A 12,028-nucleotide genomic window follows, 5' to 3' on the forward strand; every position below is an offset into this window, starting at 1 on the left:
CATTTAATACTTTTCTACCTTAAACACTCTACACTCTTTGAAGTAAAATTTTCTCAACTCTTTTTCATATAAAAATGTTACTATAGTATCTGAGGAAGTGAAGAATGAGCTGCTGGATAGGTTTTTAAAGCCATGTTATCCTGCTACGTCGCGTGTTTTTGAAAAGGTCATTCCCTGTATGCCAACATTGTCAACACACAACCACAATGATAGTAAAAAGCAGTAAGAATCTCTTAATGTTGTGTAGATTTTTTCGAAAATCGAAGAAATCTCTACTCCTATTGCACTAACACGCTGTATCTGTGTTGTTGGGGGCTCGACACGTGTCATAGTACTATGAAAAGCTGCTGCCACAGCTTGGAACACGCTACATGCGTGTTGAGAGACTCATTGAAAAACTGCTGCCACCGCTTGAAACACACTACTTGCGTGTTGGATTCACGCTATATGCGTGTTGGTTCAAATATATTTTGTAGCTCCACATTGTGATATAACACACCATGATGGAATATAGTTGCACAACACACAATAGTTATTCATATTAAAAATAAGAATAAATAACTATTTATAACCACGAAATATTTAAGCGCTGATGTAAAAAAATAAAATTAACGTTATACCCATGAAAGATAGATTTCAATTGACAAAATTAACCAAAACATAAAAAACTATTCATAATTTTTAAATTACCCTTACTAACATGTCACCATCATCCCCACACAATCACGCAACCTTTCTTTTTCTCCTTCCACCGTCACTGTAACACCTACTTCTTTTTTTCTTAAATAATTGATGACATTGGATGCGAAAAAACAGCGTGTTATGCAACATTTATTTCAAGCATTACAGCAAACACATAATAGATAAAAATAAATTAATAAACATAAAGTTGATGAACTAATAACATCATCACCACAGTAAGAAACCTTAAAACTCAACCCAAAGTTAAGTATCATAAAATACAAATCATAAGAGATTTCTAAAAACACAAACATAAACTAAAGAAGTAATAACAAAATTAGTGCTATAAAAAATTAGAACTACAGGACCAAAATCTGAACCTAAAAAAAAAGGCTGTGAAAAAAATTGTCTATAACCATCTCTGGTGATAAACCTCTCATTGCGGTATGAACAATTCGCAAGGAGGACCAGCTGGTTTACGGGCTTCTTCTTTGGTGAGCGAGACGGTGTGCCGATAACATAGCTTCGCTCGTGACGAGATGATGAACGACAAGAAAGGGAGGAAGCAATAGCAAAATGAGAGGAATGGCATGCTAGAGTTTTCTAGTTTGGGAGAGGAGGGTTCTTTTTCTTCTTCTTCCAAGGTTGTGATGTTGGAAGTGGGTGTGTTATGGTGACAATGAAAGGGGAAGAAGAAAAATTGTGTGGTTGTATAGGGGATGGAGAAATATTAAAAAAAGTGTTAATTTAAAAATTCTAAATAATTTTTTAGATTCTAATTAGTTTTGTCAACTGAAATTTCTTTTTTATGGGGTATTTTTTATAAATAAATTTGTTAGCGTTTCAATCTTTCATGGTTAGAAATGGTTATTTATTCTTAAAATTAATTTTTGATATGTCTACAACAAAAATATTTTTTGAATAAATCATACCAATTATAATTATTCATAATATTATTTAAGTCCTATTGCACATTCAGTTCTCAAATAATTATTTTGATTTTATTATTCTTAATTGTAAAACTATTTTGGAGAATTTGAAATCCAATTATGTTTCATATGTTAAAAGAGAAGATAACTTAATCGCTCATAAATTAGTATCATTGATTTTTTCTATCAAATCAAATTTGGAATAAAACGAGCCTTGAGAATATTTTTAATTCGGCTTATTTAAACATCTTAAATTCTTTTGGATAAGGGTGATAACGAGTAGAATAGAATAGAATTTGAACTCAACTCTAACTTTATCCACGGATTGAATTTGTTACTAAAATTTAATTATATTTTATCCGCGAGTTCAGAATAATTCAACCGTAATCTTATCTGCGGTAAACTCACAAATTTTTATAAATATACAATATTATTATATAATCTAATGAGTATGCAAATTAAAAATTCAATACAAACAACACATTCATCTCACAAACAATACAATTGTCTCATAAACAATATAAATATCAAATGTTTAATTCTACATAAAAGTCTTTATTTAAATTAATAACACAAACACAAATGAAATGTTATGATATAATGTTGAATTTATATATAACTGAAATAGAATTGGTTTTTATAAAAATAAAAGTGTTAAATTAATAGTTGATGATCTTGACTCAATAGTAAAATTTTGAGTATATGCCCATTTTGGTCCTCAAAGAAATTCAAACCAGACATTTTAGTCCTCAACTAAAATTAATTATTCGATTGGTTTCTAACAATTAATTCCGTCAGTCACTTAGGTCCTTGGCTCCGTCAACTCTAACGGAAGAAAAAATGGTCCCTGAAAACTCTAATATGGGACAAAATAATCCCTGACAACTCTAACAAGGGACAAAATGATCTCTGACCCATTTATTCGAAAATGACACTATTCTTCCCCAATTTTTATCATATCTCGCATAATCCTAACATTCATACTCTCCTTCTTCACCTTCACAGTCTTCTTTTTCATCTTTTCCTTCCTCCTCTTTAGCTCCAAAATTAAGTCATGGTATAATTGTCACACGTGTCACACCTATCTCAACATGTCATGGACCATACACTTCCTAAATCTTTGTGACTGGTACATCCACCTTCTCTGTACTTCACCCACCAAAAGTATCCACTTCCACATATTTGATAACATCACCTCCAACCCCGACAACATCCACGACATCCTCAAGATCAAGTTCCACAACTACTCCAAGGGCACGCCTTTCTCCACTCTCCGGTAAGCAATATAGATTGTTGGACACTAGGACATTATGAGAAGATTCTCCTTTGATATCATATGCAAATTCTCATTTGAAATAGACACTGAGTGCTTCATTCTTTCTTTTCCGGAGTCCAAGTTGGCAGACAGCTTTGACATCGCATCCAAGCTATTACAACGAGCAATGTCGCCGTTGCCACTCATATGAAAACTGAAGCAATTACTGAACATTGGTTCTGAGAAGAAGCTGAAGGAAGCGATTGGAGTGGTGGACAATGTGGTCATGGAGATGTTAGGGCAGAGGAGGAGGGAGATGGCAACGACGACGACGAGTCTTAACAAATCAGACTTGCTGTCTAGATTCATGGGATCCATCGAAGACGAAGAGAAGAACACGATGAAGCTGGAGGTGACGAACCAAAGCGTCGAAAACAGATAAAAAACGAGAGCAAAGAGACATTGTCAGAAGAGAAAAACAAGGAGGTTATGAACAGAATTTTATTGAAAAAAAAAATTTAGGCTCTTGATACCACGTTAGAAACAAAAGACTAGACTGGAGAAAGGATTTGTGTATTATTGAGTGTATCCAAGTTGTCTATTCAAGTTGTCGAAGTAAGTGCAGACGGAACTGCCGCTTGTCTGAAGGAAGCGCAGACGAAACTGCCGTTTTCTGCAGGAAGTGCAGACGGAACTACCGAAAAGAAACACAGATGGAACTACCACGAGAAAACGCAGACGGAATTACCACGAGAGAACACAAACGGAACTGCCACGAGAAAACGCAGACGGAACTGCCACGAGAAAACGCAGACAGAACTGCCGAAAGAGAGCGAAAACTATATGACTTCTTCATGAGAGTAGGTAAGCAGCGGATGACAATGGTGTTTGATTATTCGACTTGAAAAAAATACAAGACAGAAAAAATAGGCTAGTCGGTGAGGTGAAAAAGCATCAAAGGAATGACAAAAGGGAAAGAAGAATGGCATAGAAAAAAATGCAAAAACTACTTTCACCGCAAGAAAAATAACCTATCATCTTCAAGGAGGATACCATGGTTCTAATACCATGTTAGAAACAAGAGAGCAATATAAAGAAAGTGTTTTGTGTATTATTCAATCTAATGAAAAGTACAATGTACAAGGAGTATATATAGGTGTCAGAAGAATAAAAGTAATAAAGGCATAGAATCATACAATTAATATACAGATATGCTATATAAATATAAACGATAGTAACTGATCTAAAATGATTCTAATGATTCTCTAATGATTCTCTAACAAGTGTTATGCGAGATATGATGGAAATTGGGAGAGAACAGTGTTGTTTTCGAATAGAGGAGATCAGGGACCATTTTGTCCCCTATTAGAGTTGTCAGGGACTATTTTGTCCTTCGTTAGAATTAATGGAGTAAAGGACCTAAGTGACTAACGGAATTAATTGTTAGGGACTAATCGAGTAATTAATTTTAGTTGGGGACTAAAGTGTCCAATCTAAAATTCTTTGAGGACCAAAATGGGTATATACTCTAAAATTTTTTTGCACTAAGTGAGAGGTTCTTGATTCAACATCTACCTATAATATATTTTTATATAGGGTGCAGTCGGGTAGAATTAAGATTCAACCCACACTCTACCCGACCCATGCTCAAATTCGCTCCGCACTTAACTCTACCCACAACGGTCCTTGGTTCAACACCCACCTATAACATATTTTTATAACATATACATATATAGGGTGCAGGTTGGTTAGATACTCAACCCACACCCCTTGACCCGCATTCAAATCCGATCCGCACTCAACAATACCTACAACGGTCCTCTTCAACACCCACTTATAACATATTTTTATAACATATACATATATAGGGTGGGGGTTGATCGGATAGGATTGAGACTCAACCCACATCCTACCCAACCTGCACTCAAACTCGCTCCGCACTCAACCCTATTCACAGTGAATCGAGTTGGCAACCCTACCCAACCAGGTGGATAGGATTGGATACCCGCGAATAGGATTCATGCGGTCATCTCCTACTTTTGGATGAATTTTAATAATATATATAACTTCTTTAAAAAAAATATAACGTTTTTATCTTGTTAGACAAAAAATTATTATTACTTAGGAAAAAAGAGTTGTTTTAAGTAAATAAATATAAAATAATATTATTGTCGATTTATATTATTTTTAAGAAGTCAGTTTTAACATACTAGAAAAGCTTCCAACTAACACTAAAAACAAAGCAGTTTTAATTAAAATTTAAACTAGACCCGAATTATTGGCTATGATATCTCAAAGATATAACTCTCAGTGATAATAATAGAGCGTGAAAATAAAAAGTGTAGGAGTAATTATTAACATCAGCAACAGAGCATCAAGGAGCAACAAGTGCGGAACGATTATTCAAGTTTGAAAATTGACGAAAATATATTATAAAAGTAACTGTCAGTTGACATTAGGTTAGTTTATAAAAATAGAATTTTGGACACACATTGTAATCAGTTCAATTCTTCTAAGAAAATATTTAGAAATCCAAAATTACTCTCAGTCTCCTTGGCATCACAAAATAAAATTGAGAATCTTGAGTAATACTTCTAAATTCTGAACTCAAACTTGTATTCTATTTTTTTATTTTTAATTAAAATTTTTTACTTTTATTTTTTTTCATCTTCTTTCTTTTTTCTTTAATTTCTACATTTTACTTTGTCTCTGACATCTTGCATGTTTTTTTATCTTTAATTTTACTTCCGAAATTATAATTGAGATTTTGAGATACTAACAAAAAGAATTATTTTTTCTCTTTGAATTAAGATTGTGAAATAAAATTCAAAAATTATTAATTTATTTATTGTTAACAATCAAATAAAAAATGAAATAAAATACCTTTCAAAATTCACACGTATATAAAGACTTTCCTTTCAGATCCCCCTTTTTTAATATAAATTATGCTTCTTAAACAAGTGGAAACAAACACTTTTCTTTTTATAGGATGATGTCACCTGAGATATGGATCAATGATTTCATTGATTTGTGTTTGGTATTGGCATCATACCCACCTGAGAATAATACAGGTGAATTTCATTTTTATTTTAATTAATTAATTAGTCGGTCCTATTAGCTTTCCTATCATTATATATTTTAACATAGCTTAACCTACTCTCATCTACTAATATCCCACTCTATTATAGAATTATTTTCGATCCATTTAATTATACAATCAAGATGCAAAAATGTTCCAAGGTAGTTCATAGTCAAATTGATTTTTTATTTTTTGAAAGCCAAATTAAAATTCCATAAACATTAGTAGTTAAACTGAAAGGGAAAACAACAAAAGAAATTTGAAAATCGGGTGCAAAAGCTAAGGGGCATAAAAAACTTCTAGTCATTACATCGTGCTTTGGATTATTATCCCTTTATGATTAGAGTCAAAGCTAGACTTTTGGGGTATAAAAGTAGAGACATATCTCCTTGGTTGTTCCTTTTTTTAATTTAAATATAAAATATAAAATCTTTAATTTTCATTGCGTAAAGAGTAGATAATTTATATTTTTATCATTAACACATCAAGCCATCAGCAACTATATTCGTGAGAGCAAATACTTTTTTGGTGAATATTTATTCCAGCTCTTAATAATTTTGTTGAAGTACCATGAGGTTTTTAGCCAATTTTTCTTTTTTTATTTTTGATCTTTAATTTTGTAAAACTAATTAGTTCTTTCGTTAATTATCTCCTTCTTGAATATATTTACACAGTACACTAACTCAAAAAAAATATTAAAAAAAGATTAACCAATAGAGATAAAATTTTAAAAAAATTTGATGAAAACTTTATTATCCTTTAAAATAATTATAAAAAATCGTTTACTTTTAGTGGACTTGGAGAGAATAAGAGCTAGCTAATTAAATCAGAGTAGTTGAAAATATCTAAGGTATAGAATTTAAGGTTTAAAATTTAGAATAAAAAATTTAGGATTAGAATTTTGAATTTAGTATCCGAATTTAAAATTTAAAATTTAGAACTTAAGATTGTCGATAGAATAAATGGTTGGTGTAGATATCCAATATATACTAGTTGGTGATTAGTTGAAAATGTAGTATTGAAAGAAAGGAAAAGAAGTGCAAAAATATAAACGAATAATTTTTAAAAAGTTGTGATTTATGTACTAGGATATTCTGTATTTATTAGAGTCCATCAATATTTTTTTTTATATTAGCCTTTTATTTTTATTTAATAAAATCTGATAGTTTATATTAAAATTTTTGTGCTTGTTTTAGATATAGTTATCCACCTAACCTATCTGAAACAAATAATTAAGAATGAAAACGTGTTATGATCAAATGCTCAAATAATGTGAAATTTTTAAATTCTTTTACATTATTCTCATACTTTTAATTTGACATTTAAAAATTATATATTCAAGAAAGGTGAATAGTGCATTTTTAATAATTTGTTTGTAATTCTAAACCCCAAAATACTATTCTTGCATCTATAAATGTCTAAAATTAAAAATAAAATCGGACTATAATATGTCTTAATTAACTGTTGAAACTAACATAGAGAGAAATTGATATAAAATAGAGGAAGGAGAGTTTTCTTATTCATGTATTGAGTACAAGAACTAGAAGTTTCTTTAAGACTTTGTGGACCTTGTGAAACTTATATATAGAGGCTACTAAGCTAGTTTTTTAACTAAATTGTTCAACGTGTCATCCTCTAGTTATTCATTTCAACTTATTTCTTACTAGCTAATTCAGCTGCATGTTACATTGACGTTCCCCCTTAAGTTGCCAATGTTGACATCAAAATGGACAACTTACAACCTTGAACAATTGACATAGAAAAGGGGAAAAAAAAGAGAAAAAAAAATGTCAAAGCAGTAGTACCCTTAGTTATTGACAAGTAGTGACAACGTGAAGTACTGAAGGCTGATCATGAAGAAATTAAGTAAACAAATCATATATTCCTCCTCAAGTTGGGATCAAAGATGTCCAACAATTTCAACTTGGCGAAACCTGCATTGAATGGACCTGGTGCGAGTGGCTTGGTGAGGATATCTGCATTTTGATCGTTGGAAGAGATTGGAAGAAGTTTGATGAGGCCTATTGCTGCCTTTTCTCTTACTACGTGACAATCCACTTCAATGTATTTTGTTCGCCTATAAAAGACTGGATTAGCAGCAATATAATGCGCAAACTGACTGTCACAATAGAGAGGAATTGAGGCTGAGAGAGGAAGACCAAGATTAGTGAGGATGAAAGAAAGCCATTGAGCCTCCACAGGTAGATAAGGCAAGAGCTCTATATTCGGCTTCAGATGATGAACGTGGTACTATCGGTTGCTCCTTACTCTTCCAAGAGATGAGGGAGGTGCCTAGGTAAAAGCAGTATCTTGAGATAGAGTGCATTGTGTTTGAGCAAGAGGTCCAATCTACATTAGACAATCTAGAAGGCATTAAGTCAGATGCTACATCAAAGAAAAGATCGGTAGCTAGAGATTGCTTAAGATATTTGAGGCCACAAATTACAGCTTGATAATGAACAATCGTTGGATAATCTAGACAGTGGCTAAGCTTTCCAACTGCAAAGGATATGTCTAGACGGGTTGTGGTGAGATACACCAAGCGACCAATGAGTCTTCTATAGAAAGGGATATCACCATAAATTGGTGTAGAAATTTTTGTTAATTTCGTCGAATAGTCCATCGGGGTCGAAGTTGGCTTACAATTAATCATTCCACACTCTTCTAAAAGATCTAGAATATACTTTCGTTGGTGGATGGTCAAGCCTGTGCTGCACCTAGCAATTTCAAGTCCTAAGAAAAATTTTAGGCTGCCAATGTCTTTGATCTTAAAAGCTTCATGTAATTCAGCTTTGACATGCTGAATTTATGTAATATTGTCACCTGTGAAAACTAAATCATCAACATACACAAGGATTGTAGTGAATTAACCATTAAAAATTTTTGTGAACAAGAAATAATCATGCTTTGATTGAGAATAACCGAGACTAATTAGTTTAGATGTCAACTTGGCATTCCATTGCCTACTTGTTTGCTTGAGGCCATATAATAATTTTTGAAGTTTACAAACCATTTTGGAATTAGGAACATCGAGGCCTTGAAGAACTTGCATGTAGACTTCTTCATCTAAGTCACTATGGAAGAACGCCATGTTTTCATCAAGTTGTTGCAGGTGTCATCTCTTGACAATAACTAAGGCAAGAAAAATTTTGAGTGTGGTCATCGTAGTAACAGGGTTGTAAGTGTCAAAAAAATCATATCCTTCTCGTTAAGTATAGCCCTTAGCAACTAGTCTCGCCTTGTATCTCTCGACTAAACCATCGGGCTTCAATTTGAGTTTGAACACCCACTTGTAGCCAATGATTTTTTTCTCAGGAGGTAAAGTAATAAGAAATCATGTGTCATTTGCATTTAGAGCAACAAGTTCAGCTGAAATTGTCTTTTTCTAATAAGGCAACTGCCTTCTCATAATATTTCAGTTCAAGTGAAGTGTCAATGGCCACAGCTAGTGTGTGATAAGTGTGAGACAAATTATGATATGAAAGGTAATTAAAAATTAGATACCTGATATAACACTACTTTATGATATATTTTGGACTGAATAGAGTGGGTTTTGTCAACTATTCTCATACTTATTCATGTAAATTGCATATTTTTCAGTTTCCTTCCTAATTTTGTGCTATGATTGAAAACATGCTTCCTATGCCTTAAAATTGTTAATTTTTAATTCTCCTCTATTACCATTCGATGTCGTGATGTGTTTGTTAAGTGTTTTCAGGTTTATAGGGCATGAATGGCTTAAAGGATGAATATGAAGCATGTTAAAGTGGAAGGAACACAAGAAACTAAAGAGTTGAGAAGCGAGGAGTGACTGGCTGACGCGTGTGCGTGACCTGGAGCGTCTCTCAGTGATGCGTACACATGGCTGACACGTACGCGTGACCAACTTTGAAGTTCAGGGACGCGTACGCGTGGCCAACGCGTACGCGTGACAGAGCATCATGTGCTGCACTTAACAGAACTCGTTGGGGGCGATTTCTGAGCTGATTTGGACCCAGTTTCAAGCCCGAAAACGCAGACTAGAGGCAGGGATGGAGCTGAGACTGGACACACTTCACTTTTCACTTTAGTGTTTGATTAGTTTTGAATTCTAGTGAGAGAAACACCTACTTTTCTCTAGATTTTTTATGTTCTTAGTTTAGCTTTGAATTGGATCTTGAGAGAGCTGCTGCTACCTTCAGTTGGAGTCATTGTCCTTACAGTTTTCTTCTCTAATACTTCTATTGCTGTTCTCCATTTAATTGCTTTGAATTTATGTTTGGATCTTGTCACTCTTGAATTTTATTAATGCATTGAAGTATTTTTATGTTTATTTCTATTGCCTGTTTGATCCTTGTTAATTATTGTTAGTGCCAATTTTGATTTAATTAATTTTTCATAATTATCATATCTTTTATTTACTCCTATTATGTATTTATGAAAATGGCATTCATGTTAATGGAGTAAAATTCCCAACTTGGTTGGGGGTTGGGTAATTGGAACCCCTTGAGTTGTTAGACCCAAATATTAATCTGTAATTGGAAATTGCTGGCTAGCTCAATTCTCACCAACTCTAGTCCTTCTCCATGAAGTGACTAGGACTTGTGAGCTAGAGTTAGTGACGCCCACTTGACTTTCCTTCAATTGCTAGAGGATAACTAAGTGGGAGCAATTAACCTTTATTATTACATTTGGGAAAGACAACAAGGATAGAAGCTCCAATTCTCTTCCCTAACCAAGGAATTTTATTTTGAATACTTATCACCTCTTGTTAGTTATTCATTGCTTTAATTCCTAGCCATTTAAATACTCAGAAAAATCCTAACCAATAATTCACATCTTGTGTCAACTTTTAGGGAAACGACCCGAAATTCTACTCCCGGTTATTTATTATTAATTGTGACACATTCTAAATCGATAGTAGAAATTTCGTCGGTTAAGGCTGTACTTGCAACACCATTTTTATCAGAAAATTCTTAACCGATATTTTTCCACCCATCAATGTGATAGCTTTATCAAGGGAGCTTTATCAAGGGAGGTTTGGAAACAATGAAAATCCTTTAAGTGAGAGAATGGTTTACGTTTTCTTGTGGACCTTTGAACATTTTTTGGAGTTGAAACTTGTTAAAGTGTGTGAGTGAGATGAAGTGATGAGTGTCTAAGTTGATGTTGTCATGATGCTTCTTGGTGATTTTGTGCAACTGAAAATTATGATGATATGTGACATATTAGACCCAAATATGAGTGTGAAGTGGGTATTGGATAATTAAAGAGCGTATCAAAGATGGGATTGTGTGTACCAATTGGTGTTGGTATATGCATGGTATTTGTAGTGTTAGATGTAATAGATGTAAATGGTAAGATATGTTCATAGAAAGTAACATCTCTAGACACGAGTATCTCGTTAGTTTTAATATCTAATACTAAGAATTCTTTGGTGCCTTGTTTAAAACAAAAAAATATGCACTTTCTAGCTCTTGAATCTAATTTTCTTCTTTGAGCCGTAAGTGTTAAAATGAAAACCAAACACCTAAACACTTTGAATTTTGGTTGTGAATTATGTAAAATCTCAAAGGGACACTTGTGTTTAAGTAATGTGCTTGGAAGACAATTAATGATTTTAGTAGCATACAATAGTGCTAAATTCCAGTAACAATTTGGCATTGAAGAATAGAATAAAATTGCTCTTGTCACTTGTAAAAGATGTTGATGTTTTTTTCCATAATACCATTTTACTGGAGAGTTTCAACGTAGAATTTTTGGTGTAAAACTCCTTTTTATTTATAAAATTGCTACAATTGAAACTCTTTTTCATGATCAGATCTAATGCATTTATTGTCACTTCCAAATTGAATTTTTACAAAACTAAAAAATAGTTGAATAATGACAACAATTTCTTATTTTAGTTAGTTGCAAGGAAAAAATCCATGTGAACCTGTTGTAATTATCAACTAAAGTAAGAAAATATATATGGTCTTTTGTGGATGTAATGTTTATAGGACCCCAAATATCTGCATGAACTAGTTCAAAGCATGCAATAGATTTGGATGAACATGAAAAAATGGTTTGTGTTTATGCTTGGCATAATGGCAAGGTCACAAAGAT

This window comes from Arachis ipaensis, chromosome B05, assembly GCF_000816755.2.
Source record: "Arachis ipaensis cultivar K30076 chromosome B05, Araip1.1, whole genome shotgun sequence".
NCBI classification, from domain to species: domain Eukaryota; kingdom Viridiplantae; phylum Streptophyta; class Magnoliopsida; order Fabales; family Fabaceae; genus Arachis; species Arachis ipaensis.